This window comes from Tachypleus tridentatus, chromosome 2, assembly GCF_004210375.1.
Source record: "Tachypleus tridentatus isolate NWPU-2018 chromosome 2, ASM421037v1, whole genome shotgun sequence".
NCBI classification, from domain to species: Eukaryota; Metazoa; Arthropoda; class Merostomata; order Xiphosura; family Limulidae; genus Tachypleus; species Tachypleus tridentatus.
The window spans coordinates 143,033,949-143,060,053 of NC_134826.1; the positions used below are offsets into that span (position 1 = coordinate 143,033,949).

Sequence of the window (26,105 nt, forward strand, 5' to 3'; positions counted from 1 at the left end):
ACCACAATACGTACTTATAACTAAAAGAAATGTATATTGAAACTTGAAAAAGTGACTATTTTGTTTTAAATATTAATTTAATATAATATTTATATTATTAATACAACAAGGGGGTGTAGCTCAGTGGTAGAGTGTTCGCTTTGCATGTGAAAGGTCCCGGGTTCGATCCCCGGCACCTCCATGAGTGCATTTTGTACTGAATGAAATTTTGGCCCGGCATGGCTAAGTGTGTTAAGGCGTTCCACTCGCAATCCGAAGTGTCAATCCCACTATTCGTTGGTAAAAAAGTAGCCCAATAGTTGGCGGTGGGTGGTGATGACTAGCTGCCTTCCCTCTAGTCTTACACTGCTAAATTAGGGACGGCTAGCACAGATGGCCCTCGAGTAGTTTTGTGCGAAATTCAACAACAAACAAACAAACAGACTTCGAAGTGTGTTTTTTTTATTCATTTAACCTAAGGTGGTATATTTGTTTAGTCATCGATTTTCAAAGTTGTATGTATTTTTCTTCATTCAATGATTTCGACGCAACATCCTTTTTTATTCACTGACTGCAACGTGATTGAGAGAAATATCCTGACAAAACATTTAGATGAACAGCTAGCATGAGGGCAGTATTAACCCTAAAACGATTTTTGAATATTTATTTTAAATCAAATTTAGAACAGTTGTTTTAGTGTAGATGGATTATTTGGACCATGCCGACCCAGGATTTTACTTTCTAAAAATCCGGATACAAAGTGTATAATTATAAATGTTGGAGTAATAACAACTGGTGAGGCTAAGCCTAATGAATAAGCTAATGAAACATTCTCAGATTATCGTTGTAGTTTTGAATTAAACAATCAACTGCTGGTTTGGATATGTTTATCCATGTGTTTGATCCTGTTACATGTTCATGTGTTTACAAACGGCAGTGATACATGACATAAATACCCGCATATCTATAATGAAAAACAGCTATATGGAAACATATTACTGACACCTGCCAAAGGCATGACCAGTATTTCAGTATGTGGAACGTTTTGTTTTGACAGAAATGAATCATTTTCTTATTGTACAATAATCCAAACACGAAGCATAATACGGGAAAAATATTGACACTAATGCCCATCTGTTACTTTAGATCTACTGAATAATAATAATAAAAAAACTGCTTGGCTAAATTTTGAAGCTGGTTTTTAGATAAAATACTAACTTCTGACACCAATTGGCATCGTTGTAAAAAAGGTGTACTTTAAAAGTTAGCCAAGGAGCATTGTTAACCCTAAAACGATTTTGAATATTTTAACTCAAATTCAAAACAGTTGTTTTAGTGTAAAGCCACACAATGGGTTATTTGTACTATGCCGATGCTGGATAAAAATTATATAATTACGAGCGAGCGTGTAACTACAGTTAGGGCTAATGTATGATTTGTTTGTTTTTTGAATTTCGCACAAAGCTACTCGAGGGATATCTGTGCTAGCCGTCCCTAATTTTGCAGTGTAAGACTAGAGGGAAGGCAGCTAGTCATCACCACCAACCGCCAACTCTTGGGCTGCCCTTTTACCAACGAACAGTGGGATTGACCGGAACATTATAACGCCCCAAAAGGGTGAAAGGGCGAGCATGTTTGGCGCGACGGGGATGAGAACCTGCGACCCTCAGACTACGAGTCGCACTCCTTAACACGCTTGGCCATGCCGGGCCGTAATGTATGATAGCTATTACGATATTACGAAAGGTTATGGATCAGTCTTCCTTTAAGGAAAAATAGATTGCGAATAGAACGCTCATACTATCTGGTCATAATGTGTTTATTGTGGCTGTAGCTTCTCGGAGAGTTAAACGTTTTACTAGGTTTAACAATTAACAAAATTTAGGGTAACGACTAAAATTAACTCTCTTTTTTTTTTTCACTCAGTAATCCATAAACATCTTCGTGTTAAAAAAATATTGAAGGAGGTGAGATACCGCTTAACTTGAAATGTTTTCACACATACACACAAAGAACATAACTGAGAACAAGTTTATTTCCTTTAGCTGTAACTAGGGGCGTAGATCTTGGGGGATGGGAGGATACATTCCCCTTTATTTTAAGTGGGATTAAGTGGAATTGTGCATACAATCATCCCCCCTACAGTTTGGTCTGTTGAATTGTTTTATTGCATCACAGACCTACAAATTGTGTGTTTGTTCCTGTGATTCTCGTGTACTTACCAATCGAATTACATAATTAGGCCTAGATGTAGGCTTTTTCAGTAGCCGAAATGTACATCCTTAATATAGGCGTGCTTCTAAGCTTTTCGATATTAGCGATAGTTCGTAAGTATCAGACAGTAGGCCTAAGTATATATGCAAGTATCGTAGCAACAAGATTACTCTGTGACTGCATGTTTACAGCTTTCAGGTTCACGTAATCAGAGATTACCAATTTGCAAATTGAACAGTCCACATAAGTGGTTGCAAAAATCCCTTTCCCCCCATTGGGTGTAAAAAAATCTACGCCCCTGGCTGTAAATAAATCAAATCTCAATCGATTTTATGTCAATCAGACCTACCTCCTGGCGGCTTACACATCTTTCTTCTTTAACTCGCTATTCTTGATCTTCGTCTGCAAGTTTACATTATTACAGTGACAGTGAATAACTTTCTCCGTGAAATACACCGAATAATAAGATTGTTCTTTCTAGTAAATTGGAAAAACAAAACAAAAAAGTTCTTAAGCATTCACGGAGTGACTGCAGGCTGATTCATCCACACTTTTTCGCACTGGAATGGCGGGAAGTCATCTGATGTTTGTTTACGTTTTTATTAGAACACCTGTAGACGTTACGTTTAAAACTTCACAAAGTCAGCGAGTTATCTTAATGTCTACAACAAGAAATATATAATTTAAATTAATTTTTACGTTTTACTCTTCTTTGCTATTATTAGATACTATTTTGTTTCAGCGAGATATCTTAATGTCTACAACAAGAAATATATAATTTAAATTAATTTTTACGTTTTACTCTTCTTTGCTATTATTAGATACTATTTTGTTTCAGCGAGATATCTTAATGTCTACAACAAGAAATATATAATTTAAATTAATTTTTACGTTTTACTCTTCTTTGCTATTATTAGGTACTATTTTGTTTGTACAAAGATATCGAACCACCCCAGAACCAGCTGTTTAACCCTAACTGTAAATTTCAAAGTTATGACTGACTGTTTCGTCTATCAGTTGAGTTGGTAGCATTTTTGTATTAATATTTCATAATTCCATAATACAATTATTGAGTTACCAAACGAACTTTCCAACATTACAAGATAAAACCAAGCGCAAATTTTTATTCTAAACATTTAACCTTCAAAAACAAACAAAATCCTGCACTTTCTATCAAGATGTGCTTATGACGATAAAAAAAACCTAGCTATCGAAGGTTTACACTTTGTTTTACTAGCATCTTCGACCTTCCGTTAAAATGTTAACTGGCCAATAAGAAAAGATATGCGAAAAAACAACTCCAGATCATTCCATTTGAAGATCCCGGACGAGCACTTTAATAGAGCCCGGCATGGCCAAGCGTGTTAAGGCGTGCGACTCGTAATCTGAGGGTCGCGGGTTCGCATGCTTGTCGCACCAAACATGCTCGCCCTTTTCAGCCGTGGGGGCGTTATAATGTGACGGTCAATCCCACTATTCGTTGGTAAAAGAGTAACCCACGAGTTGGCGTGTGGGTGGTGATGACTAGCTGCCTTCCCTCTAGTCTTACACTGCTAAATTAGGGACGGCTAGCGCAGATAGCCCTCGAGTAGCTTTGTGCGAAATTAAAAAAAAAAACAAAAGCATTTGAAGTGGCTTAAAATGTTAAAAAGTTTTCCACACATAAGAGTTTTAAAGTGAATTTGAGATAGGATGAAAATAATTTCAAATACAGAATTATTCTGTGAGTGAAAGAAATTGAAAGAGCGTAGAAAGAGAATGCGAAAAATATTCTGTTAAAAAACTTATCATCTACCAAAGAGAACAATTTAGTTAATAAATATAAAAATGGAACGTCGATCTCTAAAAACGTAGACAGAATTTGGATTGTTAATGATCAGAAACCCACTTGAAATAAAAATGTATCTCAGAACGGCTGGTATGGGTATTAACACTTTTACTAGTAAGCAGAGAACAACGTTTTGACCTTCCTAGGTGATCTTCAGGTTAACAAAGTTAATCTCTGCTTATCAATAAAAGTGTTAATACCCATGCCAACCGTTCTGAGGTACAAAATCTGGACTGAAATTTCCAGAAGTAAAATATGAAATATTTGATCATTGTTACTGTAAAGTTATTTTTTTATTGTAAAATGATAATTACGTACTGCAAAAAAGAATCTTAGGAGGAGTCATTGTACATTGTAACGAGAGATTGTGCTTTTAGGGTTAGGAAAGCACCTGGGAAATATGTAGAATATGTAAGTGTTGAATTCTAGATAGAGAGTCATAAGAAATTCAGAGATCTAAATGAAACACTAGCGAAATCTAACTGACTGTAGAAAATATGGTAATAGCTCAAATGGGGCACAAATAAATCCAAGAATGTTGGATTAGAGGTTTTTAACATGAATTCTAGTAAACACGTGGCATAACAAATATACTAAAATATTCCATACGAAAACTTGACGTCAGAATGCAATAAAAACTGAAATCATAGTCTAGATTTAATGAAATGAGCAATTATCGTCGGCATATTTCAGGAATACAAATATTTCTTTTTACTAAGGACGAAAAGTAAAAACTTATAGTATCAACACATACAGATTTGGATATAAACAACGCTGAAAGGTTCTGAGAAGGGTCCACATTACCTTTCTTTACTTGTATAATAAACAGTGATTAATGAAATGAGAACACCCGCATAGTCTTCTGTCGAGATTATTTAAAGTTACAAAAATATTCATTGTGAAAACCTGGAACCATATATCAGTCACGCAAAATATACACAAATAAGTTTGCTGACATTGATGTGTGTAGGAAAATTCATTATTTATGTAATGGCGTTAAATTATAAACATATGTTTTTGCGAATTATTTAAATACTGTGTTACTTAATGTTGACACAGAGGACATTACTAAAGTAATTCTTTCATATCTTCTTAAGGAAACAGAAAACCTGCGTGGAATTTAACTGCTAATAATAGGGCTTGTAATATAACATTTGGCTGTAAAGTTTTGTAACGTTCTACTATACTCCAGTTTGGGAACGACTGGGATAATGAGACGTCAAATAAATGCAGTTTTTAAATTGACCAGTTAACGGCCTGTGTCAAGGAGACTCAAAACAGCCGAAAAGTTTTAATGTCAATTATTGGATACATGCAGAGAAGACAAAACGTGGAGTAAAACAACTACTGCCGATTTTCATAATGACAATTAGATTTCTATTTAAGGGAAGGTTACTTTATGTTAAGTACAATATATATACGTATATCACCTTATCGTTTTTAAGTATACGTTATGCTGAAACATATTTTAAAACGATAAGATCTTTCTGTCTTCTCTATCAACACAACTGACACCATAGTACAGTTACTGTTACTCTTTGATTCTACTAACACTCGTATATCAACACAACTGACACCATAGTACAGTTACCTTTATTCTTTGATTCTACTAACACTCGTATATCAACACAACTGACACCATAGTACAGTTACCTTTACTCTTTGATTCTACTAACACTCGTGTATCAACACAACTGACACCATAGTACAGTTACCTTTACTCTTTGATTCTACTAACACTCGTATATCAACACAACTGACACTATAGTACAGTTACCTTTATTCTTTGATTCTACTAACACTCGTGTATCAACACAACTGACACTATAGTACAGTTACCTTTATTCTTTGATTTAATAACACTCGTGTATCAACACAACTGACACCATAGTACAGTTACCTTTATTCTTTGATTCTACTAACACTCGTGTATCAACACAACTGACACCATAGTACAGTTACCTTTATTCTTTGATTCTACTAACACTCGTATATCAACACAACTGACACCATAGTACAGTTACCTTTACTCTTTGATTCTACTAACACTCGTGTATCAACACAACTGACACCATAGTACAGTTACCTTTATTCTTTGATTCTACTAACACTCGTGTATCAACACAACTGACACTATAGTACAGTTACCTTTATTCTTTGATTCTACTAACACTCATGGTTACAGCCTAATAAATTGACACGTTATTTATTATATCACTCATGATTACAGCTTAATAAATTGACACCTTATTTATTATATCACTCATGGTTACATCTTAATAAATTGACACTTTATTTATTATATCACTCATGGTTACATCTTAATAAATTGACACTTTATTTATTATATCACTCATGGTTACAGCTTAATAAATTGACACTTTATTTATTGTATCACTCATGGTTACAGCTTAATAAATTAACACCTTATGTATTATATCACTCATGGTTACAGCTTAATAAATTGACACCTTATTTATTATATCACTCATGGTTACAGCTAAATAAATTGACACTTTATTTATTGTATCACTCATGGTTACAGCTTAATAAATTAACACCTTATGTATTATATCACTCATGGTTACAGCTTAATAAATTAACACCTTATGTATTATATCACTCATGGTTACAACTTAATAAATTGATTTCTTATTCATTATAACACTCATAGTTATATCTTAATTAATATACTCATTATTTATTGTAACACTCATAATTATAATACAATAAATTGATTATTTATTTATTATAGCACCTACTATTACAACGTAATGAATTGACTCGCTTTTTCACAACCCAAAGCACGGACGGAACGAGTTTTGGGGCAGAACGAACTGGAAACCGTGAACCTTCGGAATGCCCAGCCGGAGCGTGATAAACGTTATATCACGACCGATCTTCTTCATTATTATGTATAAAAAAACAATATCATAAACTATATGTCAAAATAAAGCTAATATTTTGATGTATACCATTGCCAAACACCATTTTTTTATTTAACTGAGAAAGAAAGGCAGAACCATAGAGTATATTGTTTACAATAATAACAAACAAACAAATAACAAGAACAACAGAAAACAAACTGTAGACTGTGAGATGCAAGGAAATTACATTTTCCTATTTCATGTTATTAAAAAAGGAACATTTTTGTGACTCTGTCTTAAAGTTAATAGCCCCGCAGTGGCATAGTGGTATATCTGCAGACTTACACAAAAAAAAACCAGGTTTCGATACCTGTGGTGGGCAGAGCACACATAGCCCATGGTGTAGCTTTGTGCTTAATTCTAAACAAACAAACTTACAGTTGATAAAGAAAAAAAGGTAGATTCGAATTTATGTCAAAATATATACAAACTATGATTATTTGTGAATAAATATGAAAATATGATAATTTTAAAAAAATCCTTTAAGAACCCTGTATAGTTTACGGGCGTTAATTTCTCTGCTTAACTCAATAAATTTTAAATCGATATTTCATTAATCCCAATCGTTTTGTCGCCCAGGTGACATAGCGATAACTCTGAGAATTTATAACGCTAAAAATCGGGTTGCCATTCTTGTGGTTGGTAAAGATAGACAAATGTGCATGGCTTTTTCTTAACAACAAGAAATACAGTTATTTTCATGAAAACGCTTCTAAAAATAGGTTTAAAAATAAAGGACAAATGTTTTCTGCTTAAAAGAAATCAATATTTAGTACACCAGGTTGCGCTGTTCTGCTTAACCTTTGAACAAATAATTAAAGCACAAATTTTTATTGTTATGTGTAAGCCGAATGAAAGCTGAATATTTAATTTACCTGGACGAACACACCACCCTTTCAATTTACGAGGAAGTCTCAGAATCTAATTAATTCTATGCGACAGTAAAATTGCCCTTCACACACAAATCATTGAAGAAGGAAATTACATTAACCAAACAGAAAAAAAAAATACATATATTGCTTTCTCCCTGCTGTGGAAAGTTTAATAGAAGCCGCAGGCATCAACTTTGTAGTTTCCACAACGGTTTTGACATAAAACATATGCGCACGAATCGACTTACGTCAGATATTTTTTGCCAGTTTTCAATTTTCTTTTATTGTATATCCTGTAGAGTTTCATAAATGGCCCGGCATGGCCGAGCGCGTTAAGGCATGCGCTCGTTATCTGAGGGTCGCGGGTTCGCATCCGAGTCGCGCTAAACATGCTCGCCCTCCCAGCCGTGGGGGCGTTATAATGTGACGGACGAATCCCACTATTCGTTGGTAAAAGAGTAGCCCAAGAGTTGGCGGTAGGTGGTGATGACTACCTGCCTTCCCTCTAGTCTTACACTGCAAAATTAGGGACGGCTAGCACAGATAGCCCTCGCGTAGCTTTGTGGGAAAATTCAAACAAGTTTCATAAAATTAGAGTTTTATTCTGAGATGTAAAATGGTTATATCGTAGAGGGCCGTAGTGCTATACAGTCTTTCAAAAAGGTAACTTTATAGGAACATTACTGTAAAGAATGGAAAGTTTACTCCAAATTAGGAGTGACATTTAGAAGCGAAATTATCTAATTAGATATGTTATAGAAACATTGAAATTTTAATGTAGTCTGTAAAACGCGGAAAACATTGACGTGGTATATTTGTTTTGTTTATTGACTTCGAAGTGTGTGTTTTTATTCATTTAGCCTAACGTGGTACATTTGTTTTGTTCATTGGCTTCGAAGTGTTTTATTTTATTATTCATTAAGCTAAATGTGGTATATTTGTTTTCTTCATTGACTTCGAAGTGTTTTTTTTTATTCATTAAGCCTAACATGGTATATTTGTTTTGTTCATTGACTTCGAAATGTTTTTTTATTCATTAAGCCTAACGTGGTATATTTGTTTTGTTCATTGACTTCAAAGTGTTTTTTTATTCATTAAGCCTAAGGTGGTATATTTGTTTTGTTTATTGACTTCGAAGTGTTTTTTTATTCATTAAGCCTAAGGTGGTATATTTGTTTTGTTTATTGACTTCGAAGTTGTTTTTCTTATATTCATTAAGCCTAACGTGGTATACTTATTTTGTTTATTGACTTCGAAGCGGCCCGGCATGGCCTAGTGTGTTAAGGTGTTCGACTTGTAATCCGAGGGTTGCGGGTTTGAATCCCGATCGCACCATACATGCTCGCCCTTTCAGCCATGGGGGCGTAATAATGTGACGGTCAATCCCACTATTCGTTGGTAAAAGAGTATCCCAAGAGTTGGCGGTGGGTGGTGATGACTAGTTGCCTTCCCTCTAGTCTTACACTGCTAAATTAGGGACGGTTAGCACAGATAGCCCTCGAGTAGCTTTGTGCGAAATTCAACAACAAACAAACAAACAGACTTCGAAGTGTTGTTTTTTTATTCATTTAACCTGAGGTGGTACATTTGTTTAGTCATCGATTTTCAAAGTTGTATGTATTTTTTTTTTTCATTCAATGATTTCGACGCAACATCCTTTTTTATTCACTGAGTGCAACGTGATTTGGTTTGAATTTTGCGCAAAGCTGCAAGACTGTTAACTGCGCTAGACGTCCCTAATTTAGCAGTGATAAAAGGAAGGCAGCTAGTCGCCGTCATCCACGGCCAACACTTGGGCTACTCTTTTACCAACGAACTGTGTAACTGGCCATTACATAATAAAGCCTCACAGTGTGGTATTTTTTTATTCACCGAACTCGACGTAGTATTTTATTAATTTTTTTCTATGCTTTTTATCCGGTATTAATAATGCAATATATTCATACAATTTCAGAGACGTGATTGAGGGAAAACGTACTGATATAATATTTGTATTTTCAATCCGAATGAGACACTTAACATTAAACAGTCACATCAAATATTAGAATTTCTGGTTAGGGTCCTCAATCCACAATATTCTTATTGCGGGTTAGAATCCTGTCATCTAACATAACATGCTTGCCTTTTTAGTCAAGGAGTGTTATAACGTGATGATGAATCCCGCTATTCGTTGGTAAGGAGCTCGCCCAAGAATTGGCGGTGGGCGATGTTGATTAGATATTTTCCCTCTTGTTTGTCACTTGTAAATTAGAGACGACAAGTGCAGATTGTCCTTGAGTATCTTTGAGCGAAATACGACGAAATTAACAAGCAAACAATCAATAGGATTCAAGTCAAGCTAGCTCAATTGTTTGTTTAACTGCCGCCAGAGGGAAGGCAGTCACTTAGCAACACCTGTCGTCTCTAAGGCTTTGTTCGCGATGAGCCAAATAATGGAACGGACTGTCATTCTTATAACACACTATTGCTGAAAGTGTAAAGCGTGTTAATCGGCAATAATATGCGAAGCTCAAACTTTTGATTATCAGCTCAACACGGTAATTACTGTGCCAGATCGAATCTGAGTTTTCTATACGCAATCAGTACTTACTATATCAGAAAACCTTTCATTTTTCGAGAAAACTATTTTAGTTGACAAACAAGAACAAACCACTAAAACAAAGTCCACCTGATAATAAATAAAACAAATAACCAAGATTTCTCTTGAGAGGCCCAACAACTTATTGTATGCTGCTTTTCGAATTTGTAAGTGAGGTTTGAATTTGTTTGAGCAAGTTTTCTCCAGGTCACGATGAGCGTCACAACTCTCAGAGGAAAAGGTCGCCCTCACATTAGTATAAACAAGTCAGATAAAATTCAGAAATATTTAAAAGACGAATCTGAACTCTCTGAATACTCATTTATTAATTCTAAATAAGGTCATTAGATTTCATTAAGTCCGGTTCATCCAGGCCCTTATAAATAAGGCCATTAGATTTCATTAAGTCGGGTTCATCCAGGCCCTTCTAAATAAGGCCATTAAATTTCATTAAGTCCAATTCATCCAGGCCCTTCTAAATAAGGCCATTAGATTCCATTTAGTCCGGTTCATCCAGGCCCTTCTAAACAAGGTCATTAGATTTCATTAACTCCGGTTCATCCAGGCTCTTCTAAATAAGGTCATTAGATTTCATTAAGTCCGGTTAATCCAGGCCCTTCTAAATAAGATCATTATATTTCATTAAGTCCGGTTCATCCAGGCCCATCTAAAGAAGGCCATTAAATTTCATTAAGTCCGATTCATTCAGGCCCTTCTAAATAAGGCCATTAAATTTCATTAAGTCGGGTTCATCTAGGCCCTTCTAAAAAGGCCATTAGATATCATTAAGTCCGGTTCATCCAGGCCCTTCTAAATAAGGCCATTAGATTTCATTAAGTCCGGTTCATCCAGGCCCTTCTAAATAAGGTCATTAGATTTCATTAAGTCCGGTTCATCCAGGCCCTTCTAAATAAAGCCATTAGATTTCATTAAGTTTTGTTCATCCAGGCCCTCGTAATCTGATGGTCGCGGGTTCGAATCCCCGTCACACCAAACATGCTTTTCCTTTCAGCCGTGGGGCGTTACAATGTGATGGTCAATCCCATTATTCGTTGGTGAAAGAGTAGCCCAAGAGTTGGCGGTGGGTGGTGATGACTAGCTGCCTTGTGTATGTGTAATGTTTTCTTATAAGAAAGCCACATCAGGCTGTCTGCAGAACCCACCGAGGGCAGTTGAAGACTAGCTGCCTTCTCTTTAGTCTTCCAATGCTAAATTAGGGACGGCTAGTGCAGATAGCCGTAGTGTATCTTTGCGCGAAATTAAAAAAAACAACAACATTTATTGCTAATAAAGTATTTAATTAAACCATTAAATAATATGATTTTTAGAAACTACTGCATCGCTTAAATGAAAACATTAAATTACGTTATTTAAGTTACTTCTGCTTTTGTTTAAAAAAAAAAGAAAATATTCTGTAGTCCACCTAATAATAAAGAGGAAGACAAAAGGTGATTCGAGAATGGATGCAAGATTTATTTGCTTGAAGAAAAATGTCATGCAAAGCCCACACAAGGGCTACGTCTGCAAAATCACCCTCAATTTTGAACTGAGAGTCCAGAAAGAAGACTACTAGTTAGCAGTGCTTTTTACATGTTTTGGGCTACTCTTGTCTTATCGACTTTATTTTTGTAGTGTTTCCATAGCGCTCAATTTGCAGCAAGTGCTTAAAAACGTGTCTAAGAAATTTATCTAGAATTGCGGGGAAAGGAAAACTCGCCAAACATCTTGCAGGGGGCTTAAGTTTCTAATTCGTGGAAAATAAAAACAACCAATAACCTTAGAGATTGCGAATAAACTAATATTAACTTCTTACATCCTTTTCGTAGCCTCTGCGTAAAATAAACCTAGACACGTCATAACTTTAATGTCTTAAAATTTGTACATGTTCTACAGTAATTCCTGTTCGCTGAATCAGAAAATAATATCAGTTTTTCTCCATCATGTACAGATTTTTCACAAAACGTCATATGAACTTTTACATAAGTGAATCATTTTATTTTAAATTGTTTTATATTTTGTTGTGCTTAAAATGTTGACAACCACTAGCTATAGATTTCTCTAGACCAATCGCGACGTGAGAGTCTTATCGATTGTTTTAGAACCCAGACACAACGAACATAATAATAAAACATATTCATTGTAGTAAATGAAATAACAAGTTAATCTAAGTGAAATCTTTCTTCTTGATTTGTAAAAGAAATCCTCACGTGATAAAAATTAAAAAAGGAAGCTTATTTTCGAAACCAGCGAAGCTGAATTATGGAAAATCCGTTATAAAAACTAAGCCAACTTTTATGAAGCTTAAATCCGCAGGTCTGTATAATGATAGTAACCAACCCTCTCTTTAACTTTCTTTCGTCTTTTTTTTTTTTTTTTTGTCCTTGTGGAGTTCTTAATTTAGTTTTCAAAGACAGAGAGAACTTGTTCCTTACTTCCAGATAAAACTATTCTAAAGTGTAAATACAAACTTTCACGTTCAGATTGAGCGTCTAATTTCAGTAAGAAGTGTTTAAAAAAGAACAGATCTGTGATGAAATCAAAGCAAGGCTATAAAACATAAATATTGTGGCTAAAATCGAGGCGTATGCTCACTAAATACACCAATGAAACGCTAAATAAGCCATTATTTAAGTTTTTAAAAAAACATGTTAAATGTTTTGTTTGTTTGTTTGTTTTTGAATTTTGCACAATTAATATTAAATATAAGTGCTTATTATATGTTCAATTAATATTTAATATGGATATTTAATTTCCATTGTATTAATGATTGTTTGTTTCAAAGCTACTCGAGGGCTATCTGTGCTAGCCGTCCCTAATTTAGCAGTGTAAGACTAGAGGGAAGGCAGCTAGTCATCACCACCTACCGCCAACTCTTGGGCTACTCTTTTACCAACGAATAGTGGGATTGACCGTAACATTATAACGCCCCCACGGCTGAAAGGGCGAGCATGTGTGGCGCGACAGGGATGCGAACCCGCGACCCTCAGATTAGGAGTCGCACGCTTCGCCATGTCGGGCCAACATGTTAAATATAATTACCAGGAAAAAAAAACAGACCTACTGAAAACAAAATTATTTCGAAATATATTCTTATTTGCTATTTGAGATTGCATGATGTGATTGTTTTTGTAGGTCATTCGAAGCTAAAATTTTAATTGGAAAAGAGCTTTATACATAATATTTGTTTAACTTGAATAAATATTGGATCGTGGGTCTAAAGAACTACATAAAAAACTAAGTTTCGTAAGAAGTAGCCCTTAAACAAGGATCTTCCTTATGCCATTGCTCCGTTTGATAAGAGGTTATTTTAAGCTTTCTGTTTTAGTGACTGAGTAGACTGACATATTGGATTAAGATAACATTATCTCAAGAATCGTTCTAAGAATACAAAATCAGACAGCCTAAAGGTTTTGGTTTTCGGGAATAATAAATGGGCGTAAATTTGTTCACACGTGTTACTTTTTCACACACATTATTTATTTGTTACACGTTTTACAATTTAAATACCCTTTAAAATTATTCTACACGTATTTGTATCCCATTAACCATTTATACTCTTTCCACGTAATAATTACACTTCCACTTCACTCTCTTAATTTATCTTGTTTACAGCGAAATAACTGTTTTTTAAACTAATTGATAGCGATATGACCAGTATGACCTTTGGTAGTACACAAAAGGTCACTGAGTGTGATAGGTATTACATTTATATTTCTTTTAATCACGCCCCCCGCTAGTACAGCGGTATGTCTCCGGATTTACAACGCTAAAATCAGGGGTTCGATTCCCTTCGGTGGGCTGAGCAGATAACCATTTGTGGCTTTGCTATAAGAAAAACACACTTATCTTATCTCGGGCCTGGCATGGCCAAGCGTGTAAGCGCCAAACGTTTAATGAACATTTAAAAATTAAAACAGCCTGATTTTTAACTTCTTGTTAGGGTTATTTTGGAACGTTTTATTGGAATAGTATAAGGTGACACTTTTTATCTTTAATTTAGTCGTTTCGTAATTTTGCCGATATGAATGACGATTTACAGTTTGAATGGAAAACTTGCGGTGATAAAATATTTGCCGTATAGATATAAAACGTTTCTCGTGCAGGATTTAAAATTATCGGTAATGTTAAATCATCACGTGTTGAACTTTGTTTACAGCATTATTTAAAATAGAAAGTTAGGGAAGGTATAACAACTAGAATTGATAACACTAATACATCCATTTCTACGTTCCCAAAGCTTCTGTTTCAGGATTAGTAGACTACTATAATCGGATATTGGAATTTGTTCCTCTTATAACGCCCTCACTTCCCAAACTGTGGATAACAATGCACAAACCTTGGATCCGCAATATATCACGTTAATAACTCGGCTTTGATTATTTCCTAATCTCGCACAGAAATTGCATTGCGTTTATTAGCAAGCTCCGTGCTTTAAAGGTTCTCAAATTTACGATACGGATAAGTTACGACGTAATGCTTGCTTGGATTTAAAGTGAAAGTTATACGATGGGGTATTTGTGCAATGACCACCACGAGGCATTGAAACATGGATTTTAGCATTATAAGCCTTTAGGTTTATGGCAGTAACACAGGGGGTGATGAGAAATGTTAAAACCACAATACGTACTTATAACTAAAAGAAATGTATATTGAAGCTTGAAAAAGTGACTATTTTATTTTAAATATTAATTTAATATATCATTAATTCAACAAGGGGGTGTAGCTCAGTGGTAGAGTGTTCGCTTTGCATGTGGAAGGTCCCGGGTTCGATCCCCGGCACCTCCATGAGTGCGTTTTGTACTGAATGAAATTTTGGCCCGGCATGGCTAAGTGTGTTAAGGCATTCCACTCGCAATCCGAAGGTCGCGGGTTCAAATCCCAATCACACCAAACGTGCTCGCGCTTTCAGCCGTGGAGCCTTTATTATATAGCGTGAGTGTCAATCCCACTATTCGTTGGTAAAAAAGTAGCTCAAGAGTTGGCGGTGGGTGGTGATGACGAGCTGCCTTCCCTCTAGTCTTACACTGCTAACTTAGGGACGGCTAGCACAGATAACCCTCGAGTAACTTTGTGCGAAATTCAAAAACAAACAATCTCTTAATCACAATTTTTAATGCGTACGTCTTTAAATATTTGTTTTACTCTTTACATGTCATTTTTTACTTTTCTCACAACGTTTTAAGACTATTCACATTTTTTTTCAGTTCTTTGTGTGAAGTTACACTCCTCGTATCCCCTTTCACCCTAACTTAACAAAGTGGTGTTTGAAGCTTTCTGGCTAAATCTGGCGCTGTTTTTTCCTATCATATCAGTTCTTATTACGTCAGCTAAGTTGAGAAAACACCATGATAAGGTGGATTATCAGTTCTTATCATGTCAACTATGTTGAATAATTACTATGATGAGTTGGATTATCAGTTCCTACCACGTCAACTAAGTTGAGTAATTACCATGATGAGTTGGATTATGAGTTCCTGTCTCCTTAGCTGAGTTGAGTAATTACTATGGTGAGCTGGATTATCAGTTCTTATTACGTTAAAAAAGGTAAGTAGGTGCTATGACGAGCTGGGATATCAGTTCCTATCAAGTCAGCTAAATTGAATAAATTCCGCGACGAGCTGTGGAATTATCTGCTACCACATTAGCTGAACTGATGGAAGGAAATGTAATCCAAAGGTGCTCCATAGATCTTTAGGTGGTTAGCTGCTGTATGTGTCACAAATATCTAACGTAAAACCAATACGTTTTATATTACTGTCCATACTACTGAATGGTTGCACTAGATGTTTGTATCTGTAAGACTGAATATCGTAGAAGACAAGAAGTGTATGGACTAAAAAGATCTCTGTGTGTGGTTTGTTATAGCAAAGCCAAATCGGTCTATCTGCTGAGTCCACCGAGGGGAATAGAAACCCTGATTTTAGCGTTGTAAATCCGTAGACATACCACTGTACCAGTGAGGTACTAAAAGGTATACATTGACCTGTTTTCCAAGCGGAAAGACCTCTGGAATCACGTGTTCTCTCACAGGCATAGATAAACTGATGCCAAAGAGCATAACTGGAAGATGCAAGTATCATTAATTCACATTATATGACTGTTTTTAGTGAAATGTCCTCGAATGTTCACTAAGATAAAAGTTTTTCTGTTACTACAAACTCTTGATCGATGAAACGGAGTCTTCAACAAGATGGCGGACAATGAACAATGCTGACGTGTACTTCTTGAAATAATTTCAAACAGTTTGAAGATGAATTTTTAACAAGGTGAAACGTTCGATGTTATTCATGCAAGCGACAGTTTATCTGCTATATGAGCCCCAAATAACAGCCATCGTATACGACCTCTGATATCAAGGACTTTGAATGTGTGACGTATTAAAGAAATAACATTTATTTACAAAGCAGTTAAGAGTACTTGTGGTTTACGTACTGTTACTCTGGTGTGTAATACGTGACATTGTTATCGTTACATTAGTAATGAATAGCCTCAGTTATCAACCTTGGAGTACAATACACAATATTTATGACCAAAGTTGATGGTGTTGCTGATTGTATCAATCCAAAGTTTCTTTCAGAAGAACGAAAATCCGTGAAAGACAGTCTGGATTTCAAAGACTCGACACATACGCAAAGAATAAACTGCTGTTTAATAAATAAGTGAAGAAAATCTTAATATCTTATTCAGTAGAGTGTGTGTGTTTTCTTTGAGCAAAGCTACATCGGGCTATCTATTGAGCTCATCTATGGGAATCGAACCGCTGATTTGAGCGTTGTAAAGCCGTAGACATACCGCTGTACTAGCTTGGAGCGATTCAGGAGTCGTTCAAAATTCACCAGAAAGTATTGGAAGTCTGCAAAAAAAATAAAAAAATAGAGCGGCTTACCCGAGAACTAAAAACAAATCTGTAGAAACTTCTGGTGGATATCGCACGTGGTAGAAAACAAGGTTTGACAGATTGTCCTCTGATCTTATCTTGTCATAAAAAGAAGTTTGTCTTAAACAAAAAAATACGGCAGAATCAATATGTTTTCTTTTATTAAACTCACTAAAAGTTCAACTTGTAATGTAAACAAAGAACATGCCAGTTGGAAGTATTTTCTCAGTGCTGACTGCAATTCCTAAGTTAACAGAAAACAAGCAAACAGTAATATAAACACGAGTTGTTAGTAGTTTAGTTTCAGGAATCCTTAAGACTTGTGTACTGAAGTGAAAACAGTAGCAAATAAATAAAATATTAGATCTAAGAGTGGAGAAGTTAACATTATTAGAACCAGTAATAAAGAAGTAAGCATTATTATTTGTTGTTGGTGGTTTTTTAATTTCGCACAAAGCTACTCGAGGGCTATCTGCGTTAGCCGTCCCGAATTTAGCAGTATAAGACTAGAGGAAAGGCAACTTGTCTTCACCACCCACCGCCAACTCTTGGGCTACTCTTTTACCAACGAATAGTGGGATTGACCGTCCCATTATAACGCCCCCACGGCTGAAAAGGCGAGTATGTTTGGTGTGATGGAGGATTCGAACCCGCGACCCTCAGATTACGAGTCGAGTGCCTTAACCACCTGGCTACGCCGGGCCGCAAGTATTATTAGAGACGTGAAATTAGGTATTATAATTATTAGAACCAATAATAAGGAAGTTAACATTGTTAGTGCAGTGAGAATTATAATTACACAGGCCTGCGAATTTAAACTATTACATAAAATTTGTTTTGGTTTTAATAACAGATTTTACATAATTCAGTGCTGTGCAGATTTTGAAAATAATATTCATTTTCTCCTATCACGTAAGGATTTTTTACAAATAGGGAAGAAAAACGAACTGTTATTTCGATCAATTTAGGCCCGGCATGGCCAGCTGGTTAAGGCAGTTTTTTGTTTGTTTGATTTTGAATTTCGCACAAAGCTACTCGAGGGCTATCTGTGCTAGCTGTCCGGCCAGGTGGGTTAAGGTGTTCGACTTGTGATCTGAGGGTCGCGGGTTCGAATCCCAGTCGCACCAAACATGCTCGCATTTTCAGCCATTGATGGCGTCTTAATGTGACAGACCATCCCACTATTCGTTTGATAAAAGAATTGCCCAAGAGTTGATGGTGGGTGGTGATGATTAGCTGCCTTCCCTCTTGTCTTTCACCGCTAAATTAGGGACGGTTAACGCAGATAGTTCTCGTGTAGCTTTTGCAATATTAAAAAAACAAACAAACAGCTCAAATTATCATTTCGTTTAGTGCAATGAACATTTTTTATTATTATGTTTGTCAACAAAAATACAAACAAACTGAAGAAAATGTAAGAACATTGATGCCAAACGAATATTGTATCCGTATTCATCGTTATTGGTTTGTGGGAAATCTATATCTCTTAATCTCAAAACTACGTGTTATGGTATTTCTTTCACGTATCGCGTCTGGAGCATCCAGTTTCAATAACCAGCACTAATCGGCCACCATGCTGATGTTTCGCCTTCTCTGATACCTCCTCTTAATGTCCCTGATGTCTCGATGAAATCTTTCTGCTTGTTCTCGCTGACGGCAGTGATATTTTCAGGGGAATAGTCGATATGTTACTGTAAGGAATGTACTTTCAAGCTCGTATTAGAACCTAACTCTTTAAAGTTATCAAGCAGATAACTGAGAATGTTTTCGTAATTTGGGTTCTCATTGTTTCCTTAAACCTTGTCAGTAACATATTTAAAGGTAATCCACGCCTCTTTATCAGCTTTCCTTATTGTCCTTTCGAACTGTTCTTCCGTAATCAGTTTTCTAATCTGAGAACCAACATAAATTCTTTCCTTAAGTTTTTCTTCTGGAAGTTTCGGGAACTGCTCACAAAGGGACTTGAAACAGTCATCATCTTTGTCAAACACCTTTACAAACTGCTACACTAAGTCCAGCATTATGTGAAGAAATCAGCTCGCAGGAATTATTGTGGAACATGTAAAAATTTCAAGGCAATGGAACCATCTCAGGCTTGTGTTATTAGAGTTAGCAGCGAGAAACGTATTGGAACCAGAAGAGGAGGAACCGTAGTAATTATGAACCAAGAGAGAGGGAGTTATTAACTCTAAGGATAAAATTTATTTTGCTTTGAATTTCACGCAAAGCTACACGACGGTTATCTGCGCTAGTCGTCCCTAATTTTGCTGTGTAACACTAGAGGAAATGCAGGTAAACAACACCACCCACCGGCTAACCTTTGGGCTATTCTTTTACTGTTCCATTATAACATCTCCTTTGCTAAAATGGTGAGCATTTTTTGTGTGAGGGGGATTCGAACCCATATATTGCGAGTCAAGCGTCCTTACCAGAAGGCCATGCCGGGTCCTAGAGTCAAGAGAGTATTTATAGTGAGAATAAGAAATTCTGTGTTAACTATAAGTATTGGAACCAATGTATAATTGCAATTCAAGTTTTAAATATGGATACAATTATTATTACAGCCAGTACAATGGATGTAATTTCGTATAAGCTATAAGTATGGGGAGCAATGTATAATTAAAAATAACTATAAATACAGTAATTATCAGAGCCAGGAAAGTACAGTACTTGTAATTTCGAAAAATATTCGAGTAGTTTACACGCAACTGAAGATATTGAATTAACACTCCTTTGGGACTGTTGATGGACACCAGCAAAGATAATGTTCTATAAATTTTACTTTCTGTATGGTGTAGCTATAAAGTTTGCATTTTAAAATAATTTTACCCAATTTGACGCCATGTGACTGCATTAAAATGTATATTCATTGTACGAGGAAATGTTTAGCCAAGCACTGGCACTTTCAGTCGTGGGGGCGTTATAATGTGACGGTCAATCCCACTATTCGTTGGTAAAAGACTAGCCCAAGAGTTGGCGGTGGGTGGTGATTAATAGCTACCTTCCTTCTAGTCTTACACTGCTAAATTAGGGACGGCTAGCGCAGATAGCCCTCGAGTCGCTTTGCGCGAAATTCAAAAACAAAGCTGAGCACTGGTGTGACGCATGTATGTCTAACTTATTGATTTATTAATTACTAAAAGAAGTGAATCATTCCAACTTCCAGTTTGAAAGTCCTGGATATATCTGCGTGTGTGTGTGTGTGTAAGCTTCTTATCCACATTAGGAAACAATGATTCCAGCAGCTCACAAAACCCAAAACCAATACTAACAGAAGACTGCCATATCGACTTTTTTCACTTCTCATTAACCGAGCTTAAGACAGTGGTTAGTGGCCAAACGTCGTTGACGTTCGCATGTTTTTGAACGTGCTGCAGGCATGCGACATCATTTATCTTCGCTCTAAAAACAAAGCAAAAAAATCACTAAATTACGTTCCTGTCAAACTTTTCGAATGAATTTATTAACATCAAGTTGACTGAATTTGTAAATTAAGAAATGGAAGTGCAGTAATGAACACGTAGTGCCAAAGTGAAATGTCAGAATTTCCATATGTGTGTTTCTCGCAAGGCCTATAAACATAATGGGGACCCAAGGCTTTGGGTCCAAAAACAGCTGCTGTTCCACTAACCCTCGCGTTAATCCGGCACTGCTTAAACACGTGGTGCCAAAGTAATGTCATTTTAACTGTGTAATGAACAAAAGCATGTTTTGTACTCAGAATTTCCATACGTATGTTTCTCGCAAGGCCTATAAACATAATGGGGACCCAAGGCTTTGGGTCCAAAAAATAGCTGCGTCCCACTAACCCTCGCGTTAATCCAGCACTGCTCTTTCTTACTTAAAGTAAAAAGAGGTACTCGGAGGTGACAGGGGTGGGGGAGTCAAGTCCAAACACCTACCTATTCTACCTATCTCACTCTCCAACGAAGTCCAAGTGTACGGGTCAGGAATTGGTAAGATAATACTCTTTGGCTTGAGAACATCAAGAAGGTTTCAGGGCTCTAGATTTATCTTCCGTCTGGGTTTGGAGGCGCTAGTGTCGATTACCATGCCAAGTAAAATTAATTCTCGATAGTTTCGCCCATTTTTAGCTCAACGGTAAGTTTCAGAACTTATAACTCCAGAATTAAAGTTTGATTATTGTGACGAATACATCGCAAGTATTCTCTGTACACTAAAACAAACAAAATTTCAAGTTTTAATATTTTTCAGTTGTTGTCAAATGATAATTACTCTGTCGATTGTTTGGTTTTGAATTTCCAACAAAGCTACTAGAGGGCTATATGTGCTAGCCGTCCCTAATTTAGCAGTGTAAGACTAGAGGGAAGGCAGCTAGTCATCACCACCCACCGCCATCTCTTGAGCTACTCTTTTACCAACGAATAGTTGGATTGACCGTCACATTATAACGCCCCAACAGCTGAAAGGGCGAGCATGTTTGGCGCGACGGGGATGCGAACCCGCGATACAGGATTACGAGTCGCACGCCTTAACACGCTTGGCCATGCCAGGCCTACTCTGTCGACAAAAAGGAATATATTCCACTATGCTAAGATAGAAACCACATTCGTTTAATATTTCTTAGTCTTTTGCATCAAACTTGCTTTTCGGTTAGAGACGTAGTATAGTATTATGGTCGAAGGATCCATTTTGTGTGAAGATATCAAGTTAAAAGTTACTCTAAATATTTTCTCAAAATAGTTTTTTTTTTCATAAAATTACTAGAGAGCACAGTATTATGATAGTTAACTTTAATTTCCAGTTGTTTCGACTGTAGGAATATGGAACGTTCTTTACAACATAACCTAACTGATTTATTACATAAGCCTAATGTTCCTAATTAAAAAAAAAAAAAAACGTTTAAATTGTATTTTTCTCGCCTCTAGGTGTCTCAGTTGTAGGTTTGAGTCTAATTCTTTAGCGTTTGGCTTAATCACGTTCTCTGCAATTTGTTCGTTGCGCATGTGTGTAAAGATTGCTTTTTTTTTCTCTTTGCTCAGTTGAGATATTGAACTTGTAGGTTGATATTAGCTCATTTCGGTTAAGTAATTGTGCATAAAAAAACAGTAATTTTTATAATATTGGTATTTCCCAATATTATTTAATTCAGTTAAAAATGTTGGATTCGCTATCTTATCAGTTTTTTCCTCTCTAGTGTTTGAAAAGAAAATTAGATCCTAAACGACTATCACAGTTTTCTTTAAAGGAGCACCCCCATCAAGTGACTTAGCATAAGCAGTATCTGAATTTATAACGCTAAAACCGGGTTTCTACACCAGTAGTGGGCGGAGCAAAAATACCACATTGTGTAGTTTTGTGTCGGGCCTGGCATGGCCTAGCGCGTTAAGGCGTGTGCTTCGTATTCTGAGGGTCGCGGGTTCGCGCCCGAGTCGCGCCAAACATGCGCGCCCTCCCAGCCGTGGGGGCGTTATAATGTGAATGTCAATCCCACTTTTCGTTGGTAAAAGAGTATCCCAAGAGTTGGCGGTGAGTGGTGATGACTAGCTGCCTTCCCTCTAGTCTTACACTGCTAAATTAGGGACGGCTAGCACAGATAGCCCTCGAGTAGCTTTGTGCGAAATTCCAAAACATACATACATACATACATACCGTTTCCAACAAGTCAACATTTGGGTCATGAGTTGAGCGACGAAGAACATTTACTTGTACAGAAGTCTGGGAATCAAAGCGAATGATTTGCTGTTGGTGTAGGAAACGTGAAGCATTTTTCACGAATAAAAAAAAAGCTCAGCAGAATGTGACGTACAATCATCACTTTGGTGTTGAAAGACTGATTGAGATTTATAACTGGTGTTGTTCGAAAGCCTGTGTAATTTAAAGATAAGTGGCTATAAAAATACGTATGTGTTGTAACATAAGGGAATTTCTGTACATTTATCTATACACCTAAAGGTCCTACTCCTGTAAGTCTGAGTTTTTATCGCCGTAATGTCAGATTTTGATACCCGCAGTGAACAGGACACAACCAGTTCGTTGTGTAGCAGGCCCAACACGTCCAGGTGGTTAAGACACTCGAATCTTAATTTGAGGGTCGCGGATTTGAATCTTAATAAACATGCTCGCCCTTTCAGCCGTGGGGCGTTATAATGTTTCGGTCAATCCCACTATTCGCTGCTAAAAAAGTAGCTCAGGAGTTGACGTTGGGTGGTGATGACTAGCTGCCTTCCCTCTAGTCTTACACTGATATATTAGGGACGGCTAGCGCAGATAGCCCTCGTGTAGCTTTGCGCGAAATTCAAAGCAAATCAAACAAAACAAACCCTTTATAAAATAAGTCAGAGATTTAAAATTCTGTCGAAAACTGTTCGTCATTACACTGTAGTAGCTTGCACTGATGGAAGAATATAAAAAAGACATAGTGCCTCACGTCTCTTCATGTTTTTCAGCATGTATAAAACACGACTCCTTAGATTACATCACACGTTTTCAGTCAATGATTACAGTTTGTTTTCTGATCACCACCAAAGTCGTGTTTTTCTCTTTGGATTTGAAACGAGCTAATAGATTCTGTGACGTGTTTCGCATAACATGATTGGTGGCAGACGAATTTTAAACAATAACTGGTCAAACGAGAGACATCTGTCCATTCGATTAGTCACCAGCCATGGAGGGTTGTAATTTATAAGGGATACGCATACTATTTTTCGTTTGACATAATTGGAAGACTCGGGTGACCAACAGTGACTCCACTGACTAAAAGAAGCTATCAACTCGTTTGAAATAACTAAAGCTCTTACTTCCTCTCTTTGTTTAGAATTTTATGCACAGCAAATTTCAATGTGATAGATTTGTGTGTGAGGACAGCTAGACGCTGACATATCGTTGGCTACTCTAATTGAGTGGTGGGATTTGTCCGTCACTCTTACGACGTACCAACCTGATTTTTTTTTTTCGACAGTGCGGAAATTCAAACTATAAAAACCTAGATTAACATTTCAACACATTCACAACGAGACCACTCTCGGTACAAATATAAACTTTAGTGAGGGTTCTAATAATGATTTATTGTGGGTTTCAAATGTCGTTAAGAAGTGCTGTTGAATACGAACCTAGAACCCAGTGTGTGAAGAATCACGTCATTTCTCTCTCCCTCCCCCTCTCAAAAGACGAACATTATCCAAGTTTCGAAGCACGGAACATCCAGTTGGCTTCTGAACAAACAGTTATAAATGTGATTAACGGCTAAGGTTGAAGTGAAACAATGTTTACCACTATTATAGCTAAAGTAGACGAGGTCTTAGCTGCCACTGCTGATAGCCCTCTATCGGTAGCATATAGTCCCTAGAGAAAATGTGTTAGATGGAGAAAATGGCCAAGGAAATCCATATAATGACTGTTAGACTTATCTAGACGCATCAAAGTTAAGTTGATTTTGGTGTTTCATTCGGTGTGAAATATTTAATCCTAATGCAGACGTGTGGGTCTATCCCTTTTTACTTTTTTAAGAGTTACATCTTTTTCCCTGTCTTAAAAGGTTGGCGAAATTTTCCAGTCGAACTGACGTTAGCGCACAGTGGGGGGGGGGGGGGGAAAGCTAGCCTGAATGAAAAACAAACATTTCCACAGGAAATGTTTCCGAAGGAAAACTCTTGTTAAGTGCACTTTAGTGACTTATAAGGAAATTTAAAGTGGAGGACTAAAACCTTAATTAGATGAAACTATAAAAGTTCGAATCCGTGCTGAGTGTTTTCTTATGACAAAGCCATATCGGGGTATCTGCTGAGTCTACTGAGGGGAATCGAACCTCTGATTTTAACATTAAAATCCGTAGACTTACCGCTGTACTAGCGGGAGACGAATCCGTGTTATCTTACTGTTTAATGAAATCTAAATAAGACAATAAGGTACTGCGACATCTGTATTTTAGGAGTGTCAGAAGAAAAACAACTAATTAAAAATAAAAATATTGTAGGTAGCCTTTTGAACTTAATTATTTTACGAGGCAGCTAAACCATTCAGATACCAGGTTTTTTTATGTGGCATTTCTATCTACTGAACACGTGCAAGGCAGAGGAGAAGTAACCCACAGAGGTTAAATGACCATACGGTGCAATCGCACGACAGATAGTCATATATGTGACTATCGAATGGCTACAGCAATTCTCTACACATTCTGACCGTTGCAGAAAGACAATATTATGCATTTCGTACTGAGGCTAAAACTACGTCTTTAAATTTATAATGGTTAAGTTGAGGTCGAAGGTTGAATGTTTATTTCTGGTACCATAGTACAGGAAGTGTCAGTTTATTTTTGCAAAGTTTTTTGAAATTCTTTATGAGATATAAGATTAATTTTTATAAATAGAAACATTAATCTAACACTGTAAATGATAACATAGTTAACAGATGTTCTGATCATTAAACTGTGAGACGTATAAAAATAGTAAACTAGTGGTTTTAAAGACATGACTGGAGAAAATCCTGTTTTAGGAAATATATAAAGCAAGCTAATGATTTGAAAGTTATGTTTCGATTTAACTTAATCTTACGAATTAGATATTGTACAAATTGCTTAGGATTACCAATTAGTTTCGATTCATCAAGTCTAAATCTGGGAGATTTTGGTTCAAATCAAAGACTCCGCCACTTCACTCTTCAAGTACTGCACCAAACTAAGATTGGTAATAAAATATTGTTTTGTTTCCAGAAAGATCCGCCATGTGGTGCTTCTATTTAGGGTTAGCGACAGCTCATTCTGTCTTCCATTTCATGAGGTTTGTTTACTTGCAGTCAGTATGTGTCCAAAAGATTAAAAGAGATCAAAGTATCTGTGATTTAATTTCCACATTTCATTGTAGACAGTTGA

General features: G+C 36.4%; 2 non-coding genes across 2 annotated transcripts; both read left to right on the forward strand.

Annotated features, from left to right (window-relative positions):
• Positions 1-109: 109 nt before the first annotated feature.
• TRNAA-UGC (transfer RNA alanine (anticodon UGC)) lies at positions 110-181 on the forward strand. Its single transcript has one exon. It is a non-coding gene; the product is annotated as a tRNA-Ala (tRNA).
• A 14,930-nt stretch (positions 182-15,111) lies between these two features.
• Positions 15,112-15,183, forward strand: TRNAA-UGC (transfer RNA alanine (anticodon UGC)). Its single transcript has one exon. It is a non-coding gene; the product is annotated as a tRNA-Ala (tRNA).
• The last annotated feature ends 10,922 nt before the right edge of the window (positions 15,184-26,105 follow it).